General features: G+C 39.6%; 1 protein-coding gene across 1 annotated transcript in view; it reads right to left on the bottom strand.

Moving 5' to 3' along the window:
- Positions 1-24,306, bottom strand: part of tmem276b (transmembrane protein 276b) — a 179,404-nt gene that overhangs the window by 124,959 nt on the left and 30,139 nt on the right. The gene's annotated exons all lie outside the window — the stretch shown is intronic.

The following is a 24,306-nucleotide window of genomic DNA, read 5'->3' as shown; positions in this document are numbered from 1 at the left end:
GTGCAATTTGGACAAACTGTGTCATCTCACTTCCATTCTCTAATGGAAATGGACAAATGGCAGTTTATGAGTTGATGTATAATGTAGTGATCTGTCTTTATTGGAGTCTGGTGATGAAAAGTGTTTCAGTCTCCTGAATAGAAAGAACAAGCAAACACACTTCTTAATATGTTTTGTCCTCATTCTGCACTTACACTGACCAGGTCTGAAGGGGGCCAACTTTGTTTCATTTGTCTGTGGAGACCTTAAGTCAGCACTTCACAATATAAATGTGTGTGTGGATGTGTATTTATGCATGGAACAACGTGGAATTTGTAGTATGTCCTTTTTTATGTTTCTTTTTCTTTCCAACTTATTTGTCTTTGTCTCAGAAACTGTTACTGATGCTTCAATTTCTTTGCACAATCAACCAAAGGTGAAGAGCAGAGCTGGGTTTTAGCTGGAAGTCCAATATTTTTTAAAGGGAGTACAGACCATCAGCAGCAGCGAGGTTCCAGCGTATATATACGGACCCGTGTGTGTGCAGGTGGCACCAAAACATTACTCAGTGTACAAAGCAATAAATCCATAGTAACAGTTCTGGTCAAAACAGTCATGAACAGTCATTATGTAAACATTTTTTTATGCATTTGTTTAACAGTCGTGTTTTTTGTGATAACAAATGTAAAAAAAATAAACACTTGTAAAGAGAAAAAACAAAAATATATGTATAAAAAATATAGTAATAGAGTCCAACACAAACATCTTTGACAACAAGGAAGTGCAAGGAGTTTGTGACGGGGCTGCTCACCAGATGAGAATGATACAAAGAGCTCCGTCTGAGAAGCGGAAGCTCTTCTTCTTCATGTTCTGTTTTTGTTTCGGTGTGGTCCACATGGACTGTGTGCTGTTGTTTCCTCCCCCTCTCTCTCTTTCCTCACGTTTTTAGTTTGATTAATGTTCTCAATCCAGTGGCTGGAACCCCGCTGCCCTACTTAACCACATGTACCTCCTCCCTCCCCCCTGTTCAACCCTGATTTCATTGTCACAATATTCATCGACATTAAGGATGAAACCTAAACAGGCAATTCTACATTTTCAAAAATGACGAATGTGCAACCTGAAGTAGTTAAAAGTTTCCTGTTTTTGTGCCTCTGAAGTTACAGTGTGATTCTATGGCTTCTGTTGCTGTGTAAATTATTGAGGTTTGTTGGTGTAGAAATGAAATACTCTATATCCTTTTTTGATAAAAAAAAACCTAAACAAATCTGTGTGTCCCGAGTATTTGTGGAGAACAAGTAATGAAACACGTCAGACAGTGTTGAAGAACACAACATACAGAAGAGCATTGTTTTTTGATTATTATTATTATTATTATTATTACTACAACACGTTCCACTTAATGCTGTATTCACATGTTGCTAATAACTAAAGTTGTTAAACCTGCAAAAACTGATCACTCTGTCCAGGCTGGGGCGACAGAAACCATTTGTGAACACAATCATCACCTTTTAAGTTGATATGGTGAACTTGTTAGCAAACAGTTGCTTCTTTACTGTACACATCCAGCGGTTAGGCTCTGGAGAATACATTTGGAATTGTGTTTCTGGTCACCTGATGAATGTAAGTTTTCTCTTTTAGCTCTGTTTTTGGTCTCCACCAACTCTTGAGGGAAATATCAGGCTCTTTAGCTGCTAAATGCTCCACTAGGTATTTCGCCTCCATGTGGAGTGGATAGAATACTACATGATCATTGTCAGTAGCCCGAAAAAGCTACAATCATAGAATGAAGTGACATTATGATCAAATGTTTGGAAAATTTAATTGTTTGGAGGCAATAAATGCTTTGAACATTTAGCTTTATTATGTTGTTCATCTTTAAAAGGTGCTGTGTGTAGGATTTGGTGGCATCTAGTGGTGTGGTTGCAGATTGCAACCAACTGAGTACCCCTCCTCCCGAAATGGGGAACAGGTGAGCAGGTGCGGGGAAGAAGTTACAACAGGGCAGGAGGGATTGGCTGACTGTGGTTAGTCAGGTGACTGGGACAGGTGGAAAAGTCTGATCTGGTGGACAAGTTGAGAAATGACAATCAAGGGCCCAATCCCAACGACCTCACTTACTGACTCACAGACTTTGAGGCTCGTTCCTGCAAAGTCTGTGAGGGTTTAGGGCTGCCTCACTGTCATATCATCTAGTCCTAGAGGGCTCTCTCGCAGAGATTTTGAGTCCTTTATGAACACTTTCCATAAGTTCACATTTTCTGCAGAGTTTGCCTGAGGGAATTACCCACAATTCATAGCATTGTGAGGTTAAACACAGGGTTACCATGGTTACCAGGGAAAGCTCGAAGGCGTAAAAAAGAAAAAAGGTAAACAAAGAGGATGGTACATGGGTGTTCAACCAGGCATATTTAAATTTACACAGAAACTTAACATAAAAAAACACATAAAATCAGAGGAATGCAGCATTAGACTGTATGACACACCTGGTTTATTCATCAACCACTTCTTTTAATTTTGCTTAATGAAGTTTAACAAAAACAAGTAAATTTTTTTTTTTTTTTTAAAGTTACCGTCAAGCAAATGTGATATGTCGCTGCAAAGTGCTGTCCCATTCATATTTATACCATTTCAAGCCCTTGCAGCCTCTCACACTCAACCATTTACCAGGTGACGTCACATTGGGAATGGGCCAAAACCTATTGAAAGAGGCTGGGACACGGTCTTGAGCTTTGGGGTGTGACACATGCGCAGTGGAACTGGAGCCGTGGTCGTGCGTTGCTATTGGTTCAATTTCATTGAGTGATCAGATTTTACTGCGCATGTGTTGTACCCTAAAAATATGAGACGTTGATGATGCGTGATTTCTCCTCTTTTCACCCTCCTTGATGGCAATGAGGAAGTGGAAATATGTCTGAAAGCAGGGTGACAATTACACACTGTGAAAGAGCAGCGAGGACATTCACAACATACCATTTACTTTTTTCTGCAGAATATTTCTCACCAATATAAATATTAGATATACTCATGTTGAAGGAATTATCTTAAAATGAGAACATGGGATCAGTGGGTAAACCCAGTTGGGTTTTCAGTAGAGTGAGTGTTAGCTGCTCCACCAAGGCCAAAGGAAGTGCACAGTTAATGGCTGCCCTCCTTCCCCGTCGGTGAAATCAATAGGGTCGGTCCCCAGTGTTCGGCTGGACCTATCGACTGTTCTAACCTCTTAATGGAGATGAGAGGGAGGAGGAGCACTTATTGAGCTATTTGGAGGTGTTATTTCGACTAAGGAGCCGATCCCCTGCACCTCCACCAGCAAAGCTTCGGCACACAGTTCTCACAGATGATGATCGGAGGAGATACTGTACATCAAAACAAAACAGCACACCTGAGGCAGATGAATGTCTCACTGAGATTCACCACTGAGGTGAAAGACAGTTTTCTTTAGCTATAAATCTCTTTTTCTGGACAAGAGCAATATGTAAAACCTGAGAATGTTTTTTACATATACCATTAACATGAAACATTTTTTAAAAACAAATAAATCAAATAATAATAGTCCTAACAAAAAAACAACAACTCATATAATCTGTATTTCCGATGCATTTCAATCTGGTGATATCTTTTGAGTAAGAGTAGCACCTCCCAAGAGTGAGGTGTATCAATGTCCACAACTGTTATATGATTAGAGTTGGCTTTCCTGAATCATTATTACCAATATTATCCAATGGATACTTGGAATAACACAAGATTTATCAACGGTAATTCCATGATATTCAGTTTTTGTAACCAAACAAACTAGGGCTGTCAAAGGTAACGCAATAATAACACGTGTCACTAATTTCTTTCACTAACGCAACTTGCGATATCGATCTTTCGGAGGTTGTAGTGGGCTCAGTTTTAAAGTTTTGTGTTGTTAATTGATTTCTAATAATAAATAGATACATACATTTGCATAAAGCAAGCATATTTGACCACTCCCATGTTGATAATAGTATTAAATACTTAACAAATCTTGCTTTAAGGTACATTTTAGAAAATTAGAGAAAACAAGTAATAATAACATTATCAGTCAATTTCATTTTGAACTTTGTTTATTGTGCGTTTTGTCTCTTTTTTTGGTAAATTAATTTCACTCATTTGTGTTTGGGGTATTGGGGGCGATAGACAGAAATGATTTAAAAAGGCACTGGATTATTTAGACAATATTATCATATGTCTATTATTAACAAGATATCAATATTTCATTTTTTATACCTCACGGTTATCGTCAATACCGGTATATCGTGAAACCCCTCGTTAGAATCTCTGGCCCCGACCATGGCTCTGAAATATCAGCAGCCTAACTGTGCTGTGTATTGATAAATCCACGGAGCTGTCCGTGGTGCTGAAGTAGCAGATGGATTTTTTGCAACTCTTGCAAGACTCGCTGCCCAACGACCAATCTTAACCCTAACTATTCAAGGTCACAGCCTAACCTTAACCATCTCGTGAGAGTTTCGCAATTTGCGTGTTACGATCTAGACACAACCACGCTCTGTGACGACCTGGCATTCGCGACGACGTGGTCCTGCCACCGCCAACAAACATGGTACTTTCAACCAGGAGAGGCTGTTTGTGGCCCGTGTGAAACTAAAAGTAAATGTTAACTTATTTTGTCACGTCATTCGTTTGTCATGTGAGGTCAAGTCAATGTCAACCATGATTGTTTTCTAGCCCTAACTGAGTGGTTGTGTTGCCTAAACCTAATTTCCTGTGAAAGCAGAAGTTTATTTTGAAAAGACACTATGCATATAACAAGGGATTATTGACACGCTGTCTCTCACACGTCCAAAACTGACATTAAACGGGTACTGAGAGAGTCATAGTTTGAAGCTTATGGCCACCGACCAAACGTTGGTATTCGACGAGTTGTGAGTGAGAATGTGTTGGTTTGCTGCTACTAAATGTTCTGAACGTTGTATAAAGCTCCTTTAAAGTCTTTGTATCTGCGTAGCTGCTCTTACCTACGTAGTTTAACGTCGATGTCTATATTTAAAGTCGTTTTGTATGGATTCCTGCACTGTGTAGAGCCGTATTAGTGAATTCACACCACATTCTCTCTCTGAACATCACTGACGTCAAACAACTCTGCAGGAGCTCTGAAAAGCCCAAGGTGACACAGAGATCAGCGTTCGATTGATGCACAACTTCTGGATCAGGTGATATTAAAAACATACTCTCTGTCCATGTGTGCATGTGTGTGTGTGCGCGCGTGCGTGTTATTGTGATTCTTGTCCCGACTCAGCTCATTGCTTTTGTTAATTTGACAGGCTCAATAAACGTGTCACCAGCCACCCCTAAATGGTATTTTCTCACAGTCAACCAGCCAGAACCGTCATCCTGTCCCAGTGCAAGTGAGGGAGGTGACCCATAACCCTCTGTGACAATCAATCCGCCTATTACACAAAACCTGCCACTGCGTCTCCCCACAGGAAAAGTAAAAAAAACATCAGTCTCGTTGTCTGCGTATTGATGCAAGTCTACGTAAAGAAACACGTCATCCGGCAGCTCTTTAAATGTCCCCTCGTGTTTTAATGTTGTCATTTGCATCACATATATATAAATATAGCATGTGGGCGTGTGCGTCTGACAGCATGGATGCTAAATTGAGAGAACGCGTGCGCATATGTTCAGCGTCTTAAATGGCTGTTCAGATGTGGGTGGGGGGCAGGTGCTGCTAAGGTCTCAAGGGAGCGCAGGGGGTGTGTGTGAGAGGAGTGGAAGTGGATGCCAAAATCACTCTTTAATGACTCGGGGGCTGCGCTCATGTTGTGCTCGGGCCCCTGAGAGCCTGTGCTGCTCATAAATAAGCTCCTGATTTGCACAATGTGCCTCCAGCACCTCTGAGCGAGTCACGGGACGATGAGAAAGTGAACGTCTTTAGATATCGACTTTAGATCAAGCAGGACGCATTAATGATAGGAATTATTATCCTCAAAGTGTCCCAGAACAAAGCAGTTACTGCTGCATTACTCTGTCTTCTTCAAACCTCATGCATTATTAAACATGGCCTGAGTCACTCATTAGCACTTTTAGAGGAGTTGCTTCATTAAAAATAACTGCAAACAGAGAAATATCTTTGTTTTGGGTTAGAAAGAAATAACTTTCTGCAGGTGCTTTTGCCTCCTGCAGTCACATACATGCACACGTGAGCTGTCCATGGTGCTCAATGAAGGATCACTGCGTAACAAGACCATGGGCGTGTTCACTGAGCTGTACATAGATATGCAGAATACAGCATGGCATCATGGTATTCAAGACCTCAAATGATCCGGTTCTATACGTTGCACTTCTACAAGAATGCTGGGCAACAACCCCCCCACACAACGGGCTCTGGATCAGCGCCGGTTGGCTCGGGAAGCAGCAGCAGGATCCTCCTCCTGCACGAGTCAGGAAGCATGATTGGTTGCACATGGAAGCCTCCAGCACTATCACCACAGCTGGTATATATTTAGCTGGTCCCCCCCACCACCTCCTTCTCTTCTCCTCCTACCACCTTGTCAGGAAGTGCGTCATAGGCTTGTCAAGGGGGAGCCTCTGGGGCGAGGCACTCGAATATTACAAAGTCAGAAACTCTCCTTCATCAGGCCTCCTTCAAGATCACACACGCAAAAGAAAGACACTTTCAAGATTGTGTGCACGGAGCTGAAAGGTCTGCAGATATAAATGTGTGCAGTTCACATGCAGACATAATAATAATCTTTATTACTTCTTTGTCTTCTTCTCTTTTTCCAACTTCAATGCTGGATCAGTTTCAAAATGAAGCAATTCTACAAGGAAATAAACTGAAATATGAAATAAAAAGAATAGTTTTCTTTCAAGAGGATGAATCCCGAGCACACGGTCGTTTTAAAACGCCTTCGGATTCTGCTGGTTTGATCACAAATTCCGCCATTATTCAGAGTAAAACATACATTTGATATCTTGAAGGAATGCAAGAAAGAAATCTGTTAATGGGGCCCTTGAATTGTACACTCACAGGTCTGTTTTTCACAGAAGCTCTAAGAAAAAATCAACCTGCTATAAATCAATGTATCCTCATACAACGGTTGCTATGATCTTACGAAAAAGCCTCCTTTATCGTTCGTTTTCCTGCGAATGTCCAGCAACAGATGACAATTTCTGCTCGTTACATGCATACAGTCTTTTCAAAATAAACTTCCGTCTTCACAGGAAACAACTTCCTTAGGTTTAAGCAACAAAATTACTTAGTTAAGTTAAGGAAAAGATGGTGGTTTGGCTTAAAATAACTTCGGAAGTGGTGTTACTTAAGTATGTAAGTTCGTTGACAAATAAATCAACGTTGACTTCTGGTTTCAAACGGGACACGAACGCCGGTCTCCTGCGTAAAAGTCTGGTATTTTTTGAGCCATCCATGCATCCCGACCTCGTCCCTACGCGGTCACCTCCTCCCTACGCGGTCTTTGCCGCTATTTATATTTCCTGCTTCACAATTACATAAATTACACACAAATTGATTTCGTGTGATATTCACGAATTACAGTGCATTCATTTTCATAGGTCTAGCAATGAACAGTGTATGAGAACAGCCTGTATAAACTGACCTTTACGTGTCTCAGGGTTTCAAATCGAAATTTTAGACTAATGTTTTATTTGAATTATTTTGGCTTTATTTTGGTTTGTACAGGAACAAAAAACGACTTGTTGCTTTATTTTCTCTTCTGCAGCTAAAATGTCTTCCTGCTGTGCTTTTGATAGTAAATATTTGGATGGAGACGAAAAAACCCAAAGAGCAGCACAAGTCGATGCTGAATAGAGGATGAGAACATTAGGAACATGGGGAGGAAGAGGAGGGAGGCATTTTTCTCTCTTCAATTAATGCAGCTAAGGCACCTGGATTGAAGCGTGTGTATGTGCATGGACATGCATGCGTGTGTGCCAACAGTTCCTTATTCAGGCTCGCCTCTTAATGCCCTATCACCAGATGGGAGCTGGCGGGCTGAGTGTGTGTGTGTGTGTGTGTGTGGTTAGGAGGGGGGTATTTCCCAAAACCCTAGCATCAGGCCTCCTTTTGTCCTCTTGCCTGTCACCGATGGCTTCACAGTGGGGTGACACACACACTCCAAATCTCATTAAAAAGTGAGAGATGGGGGGAGGAGGGCTTTCATGTCTAATGGGACTGGAGGAAATATAATATAATAGCAATAAGTCCAACTTGGTGCAAGCAGTGTTGTGTTATATGAGCATTTAAAATCATCATTATGACTACGTTCACCTTTCGTAATAGATTTTTTGTTGTTTTTTATGACATTTTTACAACATGGATATTAATAAAATAAGGAAAACCAAACATGCATATGCTATAGAGGTAAACCAGGCACGCTCACGGGCACGCTTCCTTTAACGCTTTATTGATTTGATAAAGTTGTCCATCTGATTTCATTAGTTACAGTGATGTGACACATCCGATAGAGGTCTCAAAGCGGAGGGATAACACGAGGACGACACTATCACCGTCTGGCCTTTTGTTCTGGTGTTTAGAGAGACGGCTCAGCACACACAGCGCTCACCATGATAAATCAATTCTTTCACTTGTATTAGATAAAGACAACCCTGACACAAACACATGTTAAACAATCTCAATCTCAAAAACAGGCCTTTTATCATCTCATGTTAAACCATTTGTCGTAATTGCCAGTATGAATGGCACAACAACGAGCCCCTTTTTACACCCTGCAATTTACCCATTAGGGTTAGAAATTGCTTTGCAATTGCAGGCAATTTACTCCCCATCCACAGCAGCAACCGCACGCTGAAGCTCCTTCGATGCTGAATCAGAGCAGCCGCTCATTTCTCTCTTTGTTAGTGACTTCCTTTTAACGAGAACTTAATATTTGTATTCAGCTAATGGATTTTGTTTTGTGTCGCTGCGGTGATGAAATATTGATGCACGGCGCCTTTAAGAGCTGCAGCCTGCTAGGGCGACACCTTGGGACGAGTGTGTGTGGGAGAAAAGGGACAGACAATAAACAAATAGGATAAAACACACAGGAGACGCTGCCTCTGACATTTGCTTTGGAAAGATGATGGAAAAATGTGCAACATGAAAACACAGAGCAAAAAGCTACAACTCCCATTAGTTTTATATCATAACTGGTATAATTACACCAAGACTGGTTACATTGTTTATTATTATAAATGTAAAATTTATAAAATTTGTTATTTTGGATTGTGTTTTTTATTGAGTGATTGAGTTATGAGTGGAAATTGCAAGACAATTAACTCATGTGAATCATATAAAGTTGTAAAATACTGAACCAATAGATCCATATTAAATGTATTTTCTTTGCATTTTTGGCATTGCACCCACCATATGTATCATTTTTCTCCACATAATTGGAAATTTCCTCCTAATATTTTAAATAAATGCTATGATAACACCTTTCAGTGTCGGATATTGTTATCTATTAGATATATGTGCAGTATTATTTTTTGACAATTCTGTTAGATTTTGAAGGCTACACCTCCTGTGAGCTCTAGATTGACACAATACCACTCGTACGACTAGATAACGGCTCTGACAGACTAAAGTAAGGCTGCAGAAAAGAGTCAGATGAAAAGAGTAAGATAATGTCATGATCTTTCTTTCATCGTATCAGCTTCCTTTGTTATCTGCTCTTTTTCCTTTTTGCTCCCTCCCTCTCTCTCTCTCTCTCACTCTGTCACTGCTGCATGGTGACTCAGACACTGCAGAGATGCTACATCTGAATGGTATATCGGATGAGTCACACACCGATCTGACGCCGTCCATCTCTGAAAAGTTCTTTTTTTTCATACAGGTGCACAAACGCTGCACAAACACACACTGGCAGGCCAGGCTGTAACCTCTAAAAGACTGGACATACTTATATCCACTCAAACTCCTGCAGATTTGTCTCTACAGACAGTGAGCTGCCATGATGGACGTATCAAACACAGCTTATTTTCAAGCTCTGCACCTTCCCTCCTGACTAAACAAACAAGCTGGTTTTAATGGTGTTCCCTTCACACCGCTCTGACCGCTGCAACACAAGAAACGAGTACACACACAGTAAATCTGTCAATCCACTGCTCCACAGAGGGCCGAGGTCTGTCTTCATTCCCTTGCTCTCTCTGTCCATCTGTCAGTCTTTCTCCCTTCTGCTCAAACGGAGACTTTTAAACCACTTACACACCGAACTCTGTGCACTAACACACACACACACACACACACACACACACACACACACACAAACAAACGGAAACACATGCAAAGTCTTTGTTTCAGGGGCTTCAACAAGTCAGTCAAGCTCAACAACTCTCTGCAAGCAGTGCTGGAAAATAACCAGGTACATTTACTCAAGTACTGAGCAACTTTGAGGTATTTTACTTGAGTATTTGAATTTAATGCTACTTTATACTTCTTCTTCACTAATTGTAGAGGAAATATTGTACTTAAGTACAAGTAAAAAATGTGGGTAGTCTACCCAACAGTTAATAAAGCAGTTAAAATGGGCTCCATTTAAATCAACTACCATTAAAGTGAAACTTTACTTTAAGTCCCCCTGTTTAGCATGTATATTCAGTATATAAACATGGAATACGTGGTTCATAACACACTATAATCTAGTTGTAAGCAGATATAAATGTGTTTCTCAACAAATAAAACTCCTCCTGTGCGGGCATACAAAAATGGAAAATGGTGTATAAATACTTAAAGGAACATTTAGGGGGATCTTTTGGCAGAAATGGAATATAATATTAATAAGTATGTTTTTTTCAGTGTATAATCACCTGAAAAGAAGAATCGTTGTGTTTTCATTCAGAATGAGCCATTTATATCTACAGGGGGTCCTCTTCACGCCATGTTTCTGCAGTAGCCTGGAACGGACAAACCATCACGGGCTCTAGATGGGGCCATACGCGTTTTCACATTTTTACGTCAGCCACCGAAGTTTACCTACACGCTTGGCACATGGGAGAAGTTTCTGTTGGTTGCAATCTGCAACCTCACTGCTAGATGCCGCCAAATCCTACACACTGCACCTTTAATTAACGGCAAAAAATGGGGAGTTTTTCCTTATTTGATGTCGTCAAATGCATGTGTCATATGCTGTACAGATTGTAAAGCCCCTTGAGGCAAATTAGTGATTAGTGAAATTGGGCTATATAAATAAAGTAAAATTACTTTTCTATCTGCTTACAACTACATTTTAGTGTGTTATAAACTATTTATTAAATGTTTACAAGGAGCTTATAAATGCTAAATAAGGGGGACTAAAACTTAAGTGTTACCCAAGCTGTTAATGCATCAATAATAATGATACAATAATATAATATTTATACTTTAAGTACATTGTACTGTATTGTTGTCAGTACATCTTTACTTTTACTTATGGTGAAGTATATCTACATTTGGGATCGCCTCTTATGCTCGACAGATTTTACACATCAAAGTGTGTTTACAGGTCTCGGGGAGTACCAACTGCATATATGAGGCCTAAAGCCTTCTGTGGCTCCAGAGGGAGCTGTGTGTTACTTGAGTCAGCGTCAGTTGAGTCTGAAGACTACAAGTTGGAAAATGAAGTAGTTAGTGGAGTTAGAAAGAAGTGAGCTTACCTTACCAGACCTCTGTAGCGCTATATTAGCTGCTACTAGCATAACACACCCGAATCTCTCGCCAGGTTTGGACAAGAAACAAGGAATATATAGAATAAAAAAGACAAGATCTCTGCTTCTGCTGCATCAAATGTTTTTTGCAAACTTTCCAAAGTCTAACAGGAGTGCCATCACTGTCTGCAAGTGAACCCAGATAAATAAATAAAGCCATACGCCACCGCCACTGTACCCCATCACAAAACATCTGAAAGAAAATGTTATGACGGGGTAAAAGTTCATGTGAAACATCAACTTAGACGCATTTACAGTCATTTCATCGAGGCGTTTTCAGGCTTCGGTGACGTCATTATGACAAACACCTGTCTCTGTGACGTTGATATTCCCTCTGTGACTAAGGAAATAAAATGACAACATGCAATGAAACATGATTCAAATCCCAAACATTATCCCTGTGTTTTTCAATCCTTTCTCAGTGGTGAAAGGTGTGGTAGAGTGATATTTGTGTGCCTCTGCATCTGTGTGCAGTTGTGTGCATGTTCTATTCATTAATGTGCGTCAACATGTATTATTTGTGTATGTCCTTGCCTATTTTTCTTTCTTTTTTTCTGTGTCTTTTGTCCATGTTTCTAAAACCGAGATGAGTTGCTATGGAGACTGGGATACTTGTGTAAAAGGGAGAAGGCAAAAGAGAGAAATGTGGTTGTCAGGAGACACTCTGGGACCACGAGGTCAGGTGGGTGTTCAGGGTGAAACCCGCACTTTCACCAAAGCATGAGCAAAGGAAGAAAGGAAGGACACACACACAATTGAAGTACATTAAAGTTTCTTTTTTCATTCATTATTTCAAAGACATAAACACAAAGACAGACTGTTGTTTGTGTTTGCAAATTAATGACAACAATAACCTACGATTATGCTCATACACGCTGATAAACCTTTGTTTGTCATCACACAAGGAGTGAGGGTGTGATCCTTCACGTGTTGACAGGGGTTAAGCGACTGGCCAGTGATAATACAGCTGTTTCAGGCACTCCATCACTTGATAATTACATTACTCTGGTACTCCATTGCTTCCACTCGCTCCCGGTAATCTTGTTAAAATCCCAGTGATTGGAATCACAGTGACAGAGAGACGAATGACATCGAGACGAGGCAGCAGCCCGTGGAGCCGAGCCCTCTCCACTGTCTGAAGTGCATTAAGCTTTTGTCGGGTAACCATGGAGCTGCATAGGCATACGGCTACAGAAATGCACTTTTAAATGCAGGTATTCCCTCTATGGTTCCTATCAAAGATCTGTCCATTTGCTGTTTTTCCAGTTTTCGGATGAAGTGAAGGACCTGCACTATGTTGGATTTTTCTTTCCCTTTTTTAAACTTAAAAGCAGATACATGAAAACACTACACAATGGCTGCTACTCCATTAAAAGTAAAGATGGCTCCCTTTTTTCCCTTTTTAGTCCAGCATCAAGGGCTTTTGATTGAGTTGCTATGCTGCCCTCTGGTGGCCATTTCTTAACACTCCCTAAAAACCATTATGCTGTATCAGGATATTGTTAGTTTGTTTTAGTGTAGAACACTGCAAAAATATGTAAAACATTAGAACAAATAAATATGTTTTTTAGGAGTCTTTATTATCGTATTCCTGCTGCAGACTCTACAGTCAATTCCTGGCCCTGATTCCAGACTGGCTCCACGTTTAGCCGCTCGGTGTGACAGGTAGTTTAATTAAAGTAAAGGTCTGCCCTGCAGCTACTGACCCCCTGGTCTGCCAGCCTCAGCCGAGGTAACCAGGACACATTTGTCATGTGCACGACTGGCTGACATATTATTTATTAGTCATTTATATGAATGCCTCACAGCCACCGACAGGCTGCGACAGTGAGACAGGTTTTTAATGCTTGGTGGGGATAATCAGAAGTAATTAAGACGATGCTGACATGATAATAAATCACTATAAATTCCTTTGAGATGAAAAAGGCAGAGTGGAGTATTTCCTCACAACATGATGATGGGAACACATTTTATAGGAGAAATTTCAAGGAACTCCCTTTGCCGCTTTGAATCAATTTAAGTCAGATTTTATTTCATTTTTCTCAGGTCAAAAAGCATTTGATGTAAGACAGAGTATTGAAGGAGTGCTAATGGTGGTAATTACAGATAAATAACAACAATTTGAATATTTTGTATAAAAAAAGTCAATAATATGGTATCGGGAGATTTTTAGGATTTTTTATAGTGCCATGTAAAAAATAGTCTGGTTCCAGACTTCTTAGTCGCCACCCACATCTCTGATTTGTTCAGCAATTCAAATATAAGTGTTTAAATAACTAGAGTGAATAAAGTGTAATGAAATGGCGATCCAGTCTGATTATCGAGCTAATGTAAGAATGGGTAAAGTAGCATCTTTTCATGTGCTTAAATAACCCTGGAGACAGTTCTTCCACCGCCACAGATGACATTATACAGTTGGCTGAGTTGTTCTCCATGACGAGTAATCTGATCTTTGTGGTGGAATTCCCCTTTAAATTAGGGCTGTCAAAGTTAACGCAATAATAACGCGTTAATAGCAAATTCATTTCAACGCCACTAATTTCTTTAATGCATTAATGCAACCTGCCATTTTTAGGTTGTAGTAGGCTCAGTTTTAAAGCCAGAGTGTCTATTAGCGCGAAGGAAGATAAATAACTCTCCGAACTTACACTAAATTTGGTGAGGAAAAACTATCATAGCCATTTTCAAAGGTGTCCCTTGACCTCTGACCTCAAGATATTTGAATGAAAATGGGTTCTATGGGTACCAACGAGTCTCCCCTTTACAGACGTGCCCACTTTATGATAATCACAAGCAGTTTGGGGCAAGTCATAGTCAAGTCAGTACACTGACACACTGACAGCTGTTGTTGCCTGCTTCAGTTTGCCATGTTATGATTTGAGCATATTTTGTTATACTAAATGCAGCACCTGTGAGGGTTTCTGGACACTATTTGTCATTGTTTTGTGTTAATTGAGTTCCGATATTAAAAATATACATATACAATATACATATAAAGCAAGCACATTTGCCCACTCCCATGTTGATAAAAGTATTAAATACTTGACAAATCTCCCTTTAAGGTACATTTTGAACAGATACAAAATGTATGATTAATTTGCGATTAATCATGGACAATCATGCGATTAAATGTTTTAAATCGATTGACAGCCCTACTTTAAATATAAATATAAAACAAGTATTATCAGTTGAAAATGCACTAAATGAGCTGAATGTAAAGTCAACATGAAGAAGTGTTAATGTGTGAAAATCAACACGTGCTTCGACTTCAGTTTTCACAGGTGACATTTTTCTGAGAGGCTAAAAAGTATTTGAAACCTGAACAGAAATGGATTCATTGAACATATCTGGCTAACAGCAGCAAACACATAAAAAAAATAATCAATTACATGAACGCAGCTCAATCCACCTCAAAATGAGATCTGCTTTAATCTGACAGAATGATAAAACACTTGTGAGTCTCTAATAAGTGTGTCCCCATCTGATGGGCCTCGGGTCCTCTTGACCCAGGGGACCAATTTGAGTGGTACACAGCACATGGTGCCCCGCGCTGAATGATCGACCCCCACCACCACCCCGCCACCGTTGCAGTGGGGATGAGAAGGAGGCAGATTAGGGTTCAGTTGTCTTGGCAACCTGAGATGCCATCTGTCATGTGTGTGCTGATGCACATCGTGTAGCTGAGACATTGTTTTAATTCAATCATTCTCTTCTCAGTGCCAGACTGACCTCCTGTTACTGTAAAATACACTTCAGCGTGTATTTAACGGGCCGAGTTATAAAACAGGTTTTCATTGAAATTATAACTGTGATGGAATATGTTGTGTTTAGTAACATAAAGGGCTTTAAAACACACAATGCAGAGACTGTAGTTGAATACTTAAAGCAAAGATTGAACATATTGGGAAATACACTTACTCACTTTCTTGCCGAGAGTTAGGCAATAAGAGTGATACTCTCATGCCTGTAAGTTTAATATAGGACTGCAGCCAGCAGATAATGATCTTAGCGCAGCAGAAGACTGGGAGAAACAGCTACTGTAGCTTGGCTCCGTCTATAGATAAAAAAAATGTCTAAAATCGAAAATTTGCTGTTTTGTGGGGAATTTTGTTCCAGACTATTCTTGGCGGGAATAGTAACTTCCTGGCATCTTTGCTGGTTGCCTGGCAACAGCTGCCATCCACAAAATAGTCCCGCACACAACCCCCCAACAAAATGGCAAAATGTTCACAGTTTTTGGACAGAATAAAGAAACTTTTGTTACGTTCAGACAGAGTCAGGTACAGTAGCCGTTTCCCTCAGTTTTCAGTCTTTGTGCTCAGCTAAGCTAACCAGCTGAAGTATTTATATTATATATATATATATATATATATATATATATATATATAAGGTAGGCTACAAATTCAGAGTATCAGTCTTCTCATCTTCCTGTAAATGTCAAACTTTTGGTTTTAATGGATGAGGCAGGTGATATTCTAAGAAATCTAATGAAAACACCAAAACAAACAATGAATTAGTGCTCAATTAGTCTCTCAATACTTTCTTACTTCCCAACTCCTCCGTATGTGGATCTCAGCCCCAAACCCTTTTATTCCTACTGAAGATGTAAATCTTTAAAAACGGTTTAGAAATACACATTTTTCTTATTTCTTTTTTTTAAAAGCTAAATCATTTTAATAAAACAGCTGGTAACTGTATATTTTAGCAAACATTGCACAAACAGGAATAATTTTTGGGGACTATTTTCAGCCATGTTTACTAGTACGAGTAGGCTCAAATTAAACTACAGTGCCCATGTTCTTAATAAAGGAACATGTCACTTTAGTGCAACACTAATATTTTTAATAGATTTTGGGCAACAATGGAGGTCACATAGCGCAGAGGAATAATCTCTATCAGGCTTTGGCTACACACAACAACAAAAAAAATACTTTTAGTCGAATCAATTCATTCATTGTTTTGGTCTTTTTGTGGGATTTGTTGACAATAAGAAAAATATATATATAATAAAATAAAATATATATTGTATAACTACAAATAAAAGCCTTGTCTGCTTCCTTTTACGATCCAGGCTGCGTTCCAGATGCTGAGGGACTATTTATTAACTCTGTGGGTGCTTCTGAGTCATTATTAAGTGTGTTTAACAGGTCTTTAAAACATCGTCAGCATGTCCGCTATACCATACCTGCTCAAAGGCACATCGCCTCCGTAACAGAGACAGGATGTGATGATTCACACTCAGTTTAGCACGCTCTGTTTCAGAAGAAGCTTCTCTAAAGAAACAGTCATGGCTCATTGTGTGTTGTATTTCAGGGGGTGGAGTTTGAACATTTAAAAAAATGTTTGATGACGTCTAATCTTATACTGTATGTATGTGGCATGAAGCAAGACTAATGCACCAACACACACACTCATTAATATTCACAACAGCATAGGTCAGATGAATGCTAACCAGTGCAAATGAGCAGGAGGGCAGCAGCGAGGTGTACTGATGGAGGGAGAGGGGAGTGTCTGATAGACGTAGTGACATGAGGGACTCGTCCCCAGGGACAGGGCTGCAAATGAACCAGCAGCCACACCTGGGACCACACACACACACGCACATGCACGCACATACGCACACACAATGCTGCTTTCTGCTACTATTAAAAAAGTAAAACACCATATCATCTTGAGGAAGTGTAATTAAACCCCACACCATCCTGGTAGCAGTAATCAAAATGTTAATGAGCAAGAAATAATTCAAGATAATCTAAGATTAATGTCTTAAATGATCTAATGCTGTGGGGGTTGTTTGTATTTCTGAAGCTGTTGTATGTATGTATAAAGCAGCATATCATTTCCTCTGCATATGCAAACCAGCTGTGCACTATAATGGTTCAATGTATTACGGTTATTACTAAGAATATACAGCTGAGGCTAGTGATGCAGAGATTATGTAACCCGCTTGTGTAAAAATGGCAAGTAACTATAAATATTAAAGTCTGCGAGCCTCAAATTTAAAGTCACTATGTGCAGGATTTGAAAATGTCTTACTTTGGCGCCATCTGCTGGTAGTGTCAACAATGACACTGTAGCAGACAACAATGCATGTCGCTACACCAACCTGTTCTCACTCCCGACTCATCAAATATGCAAAATGTTTATATGTCACTAATATTGCACCATCATTCCAAATATGACAGTATTCTGAATTTGATACAGGTCATGTAAACAGCATATTGTGTTTAGATATTCTGCCTTATTCAAGATGGAGCATTTTCATATTACGACATGTGGGATATGCCGATGTTATTCAGGTTTTATGAGCATCCTTTAGACATGTATACAGCACATTCGGAATATGCGTCCCAATTGGGGTTTTTACGACAGTTTGCGACACACAGTCTCCTGCTTGTTTACGTCCAGCTCTTTGTGTTGTACACAAACCAACTAACTGACAGTTTGCAGAGATGCATGCCCAAAAGAAAAGCCCACATTTCTGGTCCGAAGGAGAAACACACCTACTTTTAAACATTATGAAAGATTATGCACAATATCACAACACTGACCTTTTCAAGAAGGTGGTTGAAGGAATGAAAGAGGACAGCTGTAAGTCCACCACCGGTTACATTAATCGGAGTATGCACAACTGCACGTAAACAGGAACATTAGTGGAACGTCCATTTTCATTAACCATGTAAACAGCTTAGTAGGAAGTTTTTTTGGAATAACGGCAAAAAACTGAATATTTTGTGCATTTAAACGAAGTCAAAGAAGAAAGGAACTGGGCTGGTATATGTAGTGACTGACTAATGAGGAAATGAGAACAGGTGAGCAGGAGGTCTGGTGAGTGCAGGGCTAACGAGGGACAGGTGAAACTAATCAGGGCGGGGCAGACAATCAAAACTGGCGGGAAAGCACACAAAGGCAGGAAGTGAAACGAAGAGGAGAGTTTTATAACAAAATAAAACAGGAAACACAAAACATGAATGAAACAAGGAAAAACATGGAGCAGGTTCAGATTATGACAATAACTTTATGGAGCATTATGCCACTTCTGGTGGGTCCAACACTCGGTTCACTCCCTTTTTGTTGTCTCTCTGTAATAAGCTGCACAGCCTCTAGGGGGCACAAGTTGGGTCTTGTATGTGGCAGGTGTGTTTTGTCTCTTTTTTTCCAAGGGCCAGTTTATGGCTTAGATCTAACTAATAGTCAAATTTCACCGATCGCTTGTGTTGCTGGATATCTGTTGGAAAACGCATGTAAAATAACAAAATAACTTTTTGTATATCATCATACAAACCGTTATATGAGGATACGTTGAACAGTTACAAATACAATTTTACCTTGTGGACAATCATCTCAGTGATTTAAGACTAATGAAAGGAAAACATGTAAAGTGTCTCCTCAGAGCTTATGAAGAACTGAACATATATGATGATGACCCCGAGAGCTACTATGGAAGAGTGCAGTCTTATTGTTATTATTTATTTATTTATTTATTTTTCCCTTTAATTATTTAATTATTTTCTACCTTCTTTTATTTTTGTTATCATATTATTTTTTATCTTTCGATCTATAGAAGAGCTATTCAGTTTAGATTACGATGCCTTAATGTTTGTAAATGAATTATTTTCAATACAAAAAAAATAAATAAAAGAAGTGCCCTACTGCTTGTAAGACCATGCCATTGCAATGACATTGCTATGGAAACCAAGTTCACTTCCTATTAGCTGTCGACAGCAAAAAAAAAGAAAGCAACCAAACCAGTAAACTTTAACTTGCTCCAAATTGTTATGGTTTTATCAGAAACTAACTCATAGCTTTCTTACAATATATTGGATACAACTTACAAAGTTTATTTTATAAACTTACAAACTTACAAAGAAACCCAAACAAACCGAGGTGATGTTTTTTTCTTTCCAATCTAACTTGTCTTCAGAAGTCTTCTACCTTGTAAGTTGACACCAGAAAGTAGCAGGCGTGTACAGCAGAGTGAGTTTTAACAGTGACTGCAGCCTCCACCTTGTTACAGAGTCGTGTAGCTGCAGGGAGATCAACATCTGGCTGGAAGTGATGTGTGCACGTGTGAGAGAGGAAAACTGAGATACTGAGAGGGAACTTTTATGAAGAAGGAAATCTACTGAAGAATCCTGCTGTTACTGTTTAGTAAGTATATGTTTTTGCATGATAAAGTTACTGTGTATTTTTCATTGTAATGCTATAATTGTTTCACATGTTGATGATGTAAACACACAATGTAATTATGATACTGTATCTCAACCATTATTGGCTACTGATTATTTCCACAAATGTTATGTTGATAGTGTTTGGAAGTAGGTCAGTCATTATTATTATTATAATGTAAAAATATATATATATTTTTGTTTATGACAGAGATAACACAGCAGTTTCAGATATCAATATAATTGATTTAAAATTATTCAAAAAAACATGTATTTTGGGGATTTTTTTATTTATTTTTTGGGATCCATTTGGATTTAGCAGTCATTAATTTGTGTTAAATTTAATGTCACACCTATACAATTTAAAGCACTCACAAAATAATTTATTTTTATTTATTTTTTGTTTATGTACAGTTAATATTTTCTAGAATAAGCTGTTTAAAAAAAAAAATTGATTACAATGTAGTCAGAATGAAAAAGTGTGTGAATGTGAATTGTGATCACTTAAGCCCTTAAGCGCTCGGTGTCTCAACACAGAAATGAATCCTCAACATGTTCATGATGTCTGACCCTATGGTTGGCCTCGGTAAATAAGAAAAGTTGAGCCAGAACTCCCTCAATGAGCAGACTGTTCAGAGCTGATCGTTGTTTATTTCATTTACCTCACGCAAAAACAATCAAGCAAAAATAGTTGTTGGTGCCAAAATTGTATTTTATTGTGTTTTACTGGAGGTTTAGTACAATAAGACTCCACTGTTCAGGGTGCAGCAGGCGACAGACCTTTCCATCCTGTGTTGATGTGAGGTTTATTTAGTCTAGAAGCAGCTGAAGGAAAACCACGGGGGTGAGAGCGCCACTATAGCTGAAACCTACACTGTTCCATCCATTCAATACCTTTTATTCATCCTATCGTTTATTAGTTTTACATTACGTCTTTTTAAGCTGTTATAGTTCTAAACTGACACCTGAGACAGCAGATCACTGACTCAAAGCTGATGGAGAAAGACACCGCTACCAGCAGTGCTGTTGGACATCTCCGGATAGTTTTTTCAAACGGTTGCCACAGAGAGTGGACACTGAACAGGCTTTGAAAACAAAAGCAGAATGCACAAGCCTGCAGGTGATTTTTACTGAAATATGTTTGTTGAAGAGATGATTCTCTCAGTGACAGATTTACCAGAGGAAACATGAGAGCCGTGCCCGTCATGTAAGGAAACAGAATTTTGTGAACTAGTTGTGAAGTTAGTTGTTTACAAGACATGACCTTTGGTTTCACTCTCTGGAATGTTAGAGCTGCGCTGCTGAAGGCCACATGAAATCATCAATCATTGTGTCATCTTACATACGTACAGTACATGTTCAGGTTCAGGCTGTCTTCGGCTCGGATCCGTCACACATTTTTTTCAGGTAGGCTGGTGTGTAATTTTAGCGGTTTTCCCCTTAACAGCCGGTTTGACTGTGAAGACGTTCCCTTTTACTACGAAAACACAATTAAAGGCTGTGAAGCCAATGTCTGCAAAGTAAATGAGGTGGGATAGAAACACTGATACATGCATGGGCCTGTGTGTGTGTGAGCGTGTGAGTGTGTGTGGTGTGTTTAGAGAAACGGACCCTCAGCTCTGCAGGAGTATAAAGGCTGCTAGTGTCTGAGAGCTCGGCCATAGCTGACCTTTGCCTCCCCTTCCCCACAGAGCCCTCCTGTAGCAGAGGTGTGAATATTGCACCTGGATGTTTTGTTAGAGACAGACGCTCTCATGCCCTGCTGGTCAACCTGTAAACAAGCCTCAAACTTGGCAGGCGGCCCCCTCCGCATTATACCTCGTCTCCGTCCCATGTCTGCATGATGTGTTTACAAAAGACCCTTTTCACAGCGTCCAGTCAGAGCCGTGTGTCTACAACATCCTCACATTTATCTCACACAGGCTGAGCCCAGGTTTCACTGACATACATTACTGCATGTACGTCTTTGCCCTACTTCCTCTGTGAGCATGTGAGCGGGATCTGTCATCCGCTATTTGCTGATATAAGGCAACTTCACGACAAATTGAACTTGTAATGAAGATCTGCAACAATTAGCTACTTTAATGCAAAAGCACAGGTGGTATACAACTAAATGAGCTCAAAAAGCCAGATGTGATGCTGCCTGTCTGGCTCCCAAACATCTGCCCTCCAGGTGTGACTATTCTACAAAAGATAATGTTTTTGTTAGAGATAAGATCTTTATTAGACATGCTTGCGGCTCTAGCGATGGCAATGTCGCTCTGTCCCTCAGGCAGTCCACCACTTTGGTCGAGACCATAGACTGTATATATAGATGGACGACGCCTAACTGTATACAAGTGAAGCCAAAATGTCCTGGATACAGGAGCTGCCATCTTGAGTCTATCGAGGTCATCGTTTGGAGATGCGGTATCGAGGTCATCCACCTGAACCAATCGTGAGCCGAGCACGGCCGTAGCTTGTTCGCGAGAGACTCAGCTGTTAATCAATATGTCTCACCCCCTTTTTACAGCATCAAATAACTAATTAAAACCAAACTTATCAGAAAAATTAACACTTGAACATACATCAGTATGATATGAACTACCTAAAATGACAGAAACCATCTTTGGGAAAAATGTATTTGACATGTACTTTTTAGTTTGGTCCATGTCCCATCCGCTAACATAGAGGGGGCGGGCTTTATGACCTATACTGCAGCCAGCCACCAGGGGGCGATCCAGATGTTTTGGCTTCACTTTTGTGGAGCAGTCATGTTGTCCATCTCTATATACAGTCTTTGGTCCAGACCAAAATATCTCAACAACTTTTGGATAGATTGACATTCACGGTCCCTGTACAATGAATCCTTATGACTTTGGTGATCCCCGACCTTTCCTCGCCACAATGAGGTTGATATTTGTGGTTTTGAGTGAAATGTCTCAACAACTATTGGATGGTTTGTCATGAAATTTTAATACAAACATCCTTGTCCAATTGTCCAATCTTTGATTTATGACCAAATATCTGCAAAAACTGATTACATTCCCATCAGCCTCAGGTTGCCCACTGCTAAGTAATTATCACAATGAAAGATAAAGTTATCATTACAGCAACTAACAATAGTTGCTGTAATGATAACTTTCCAGAGAGTCTCATCGTATTATACATCTCTGTGCATCCTCTGTGTTTTTGGCATCTGTGAAGCCTTAATATTCACAGATCTGTTGCTCAAACTTGACTTCCCAGATCGTATCTCATGTCTCACCAGTACCTTAAACAACACGGGCCCACCATCGCAGCCGCTTGCCTTGTTAGTCTTAGTCTTGTTACTTTACAATGAAACCTTAAAGTCAGTCATGTAGCACAAAGCCAGCCTCTGTCTCTACTGTATATTCAGCAGACCCAGTGACCCACTGCATGTGTTGTTGTCTTAATTCCAGCTGATTAGCAGCGAGTATTACTGGCATGTCTCTGCATGGGGCTGAGCTTTATGATGGAAGCTGCTCTGTGAACAGGACAAATGAGCCATATAGCGGCACCGGGAGACTGGCTCAGGGCTGTAGCTGTACATCTTATTAAACAACCTGCAGTCAGTCAGTCAGTCAGTTTAATCCCTTTGATTAATGACTGTGTGTACTGTGTGGTTGCCAGTGTACACAATTTGTTTCAACATGCATTGTTGCTTTTGTACATGTGCGAGACTGCTTTGTGTTTTTCCACTGCAAATAACCCATGATTATTACTCTCTAAAACCATTATGTTTTAATGATTTATTGCTTTCTTAAAGGATAGCAGCACATCTTTTCAAGTCAAAACTCACCTTTAGTTTTGTTATCTTCTGTCAAACATGTCTGAAAGAGAAAGAGGGAATTTTGCACTAAATGACTTTGGAAAATACCCACTTGATTTGGACTGAATCCTTATGTTTCTGCATGAAAAGAGGACTGTGCATATTGTCCTCCATCTCTTACTTTTGAGGAAGGAATGTCTTTACAGACAGGAAAATGATTACAGCAACTAATGACTTTTTCATATATTTATGTATATGTATGTGAAGGATGTTTTATTATATAAACTAACCTATTAATAAGACGACTGCTATTCTGTCTTTCAGAGGTTGTAGCAGGCTCAGCCTTAAAGCTAGAGTGAAGATGCTGGTATCATTTGAAACTAGAAAACATAAGGAATCCATGTCATGTTAGCTTGTCGGCAAGAATGCTAAATAACGTTCTAAATTTTGGCACAGAAAAACTGGCATGGCCATTTTCAAAAGGGTCCCTTCCCTTGACCTCTGACCTCAAGATATGTGAATAAAAACTCTGAGATGAACAGAGAGAAAACTGTCTTATTTTGTGCACTGCAATATGCAGTTGAAAAAAAGGTGATAAATTGCAATATATCCCAATACTCAGCATATCGCAAAATGTTTAAAATCGCAATAAGATCATATCGTGACTTTAATTTTGTGATAATATCGTAGTGTGGGGCC

Source organism: Sebastes fasciatus, chromosome 2, assembly GCF_043250625.1.
Source record: "Sebastes fasciatus isolate fSebFas1 chromosome 2, fSebFas1.pri, whole genome shotgun sequence".
In the NCBI taxonomy this organism is placed as follows: Eukaryota; Metazoa; Chordata; class Actinopteri; order Perciformes; family Sebastidae; genus Sebastes; species Sebastes fasciatus.
The sequence above is the reverse complement of the archived record's forward strand: the minus strand, read 5'-3'. Positions and strand labels throughout refer to the sequence as shown.